General features: G+C 37.8%; 1 non-coding gene across 1 annotated transcript; it reads right to left on the minus strand.

The window, feature by feature from the left end:
* Nucleotides 1-404: 404 nt before the first annotated feature.
* LOC115064862 lies at nt 405-574 on the minus strand. Its single transcript, XR_003844689.1, has one exon. It is a non-coding gene; the product is annotated as a U1 spliceosomal RNA (small nuclear RNA).
* Nucleotides 575-649: the final 75 nt, after the last annotated feature.

Below are 649 nucleotides of genomic sequence, written 5' to 3' on the forward strand. Positions count from 1 at the left end.
AAGCTGGTGCCTAGAAAAAGCATTCAGTCCTACTGACTAGTGTTTATGAAGTCTCACTGGATATACAAACCATATTTAAGAGCAGGCCTCATGCCCAGCAGTAAATGATCAACACAGCGCGAGCTCTATGGTGGTTTTAGAAGCGTTTGTCTCACAGTGCTTAGTCTAGGTTTCTTTCTTCTTTGTTAAACCTTCTAGGTCTTTGGTTTAAGATTGCAGTTTCTGCTGTGTGTTTGTGGGATTTCTGTGTGTGCACTGTAGCAATGCATTTCTTGTGCTTTTTCTTTGGCTCTTTTTTTTTCTTCTGTTTGTTTTGTCCTACCCTGGCTTGCTTAATTTTATTCTATTTTATTTATAGTTATTTTTAGTTGCCTGTTTGCTTTCCTTTGCTTTTTGCTTTTCTTCAAGAGAGAGCGTGAACACAGTCCCCCACCACCACCACCACAAATTATCCAGTCAAGTTTTCTGAATTTAGGAAAATCACAGGGTTCTGCACATCCAGAGTGTAATGGATAAACCTTGCCCTAGGAAAACTGCCTTCATGATCATGGTATTTCCCCTGCCAGGTAAGTATGCCTGTTTGTTTTCTTTTTTTTTTTTTTTTTTTTTTTTTTTTTTTTTTTTTTTTTTTTGGTTTTTCGAGACAGGG

This window comes from Mus pahari, chromosome 10 (genome assembly GCF_900095145.1).
Source record: "Mus pahari chromosome 10, PAHARI_EIJ_v1.1, whole genome shotgun sequence".
Classification (NCBI taxonomy): Eukaryota; Metazoa; Chordata; class Mammalia; order Rodentia; family Muridae; genus Mus; species Mus pahari.